A 215-nucleotide genomic window follows, 5' to 3' on the forward strand; every position below is an offset into this window, starting at 1 on the left:
ATATATATATTGCTTTTAAAAGTGACCAAACGTGAGTTGGCAAAGTAACGTCTGACCACTTTAACGAGGGTCTAATTTTAACTTCAGGTGAATTTAGATGAGCTTGTGTTTAAARGTAAACTCCTCAGACTGAGGCCACGGCACCCTGCTTTCCTTTAGAAGACTGAAGCGTTCGTCTTCATTGCACCAGCAAATAACAGTCAAGCATCAACACA

This window comes from Austrofundulus limnaeus, unplaced genomic scaffold (genome assembly GCF_001266775.1).
Source record: "Austrofundulus limnaeus strain Quisiro unplaced genomic scaffold, Austrofundulus_limnaeus-1.0 Scaffold1056, whole genome shotgun sequence".
NCBI classification, from domain to species: Eukaryota; Metazoa; Chordata; class Actinopteri; order Cyprinodontiformes; family Rivulidae; genus Austrofundulus; species Austrofundulus limnaeus.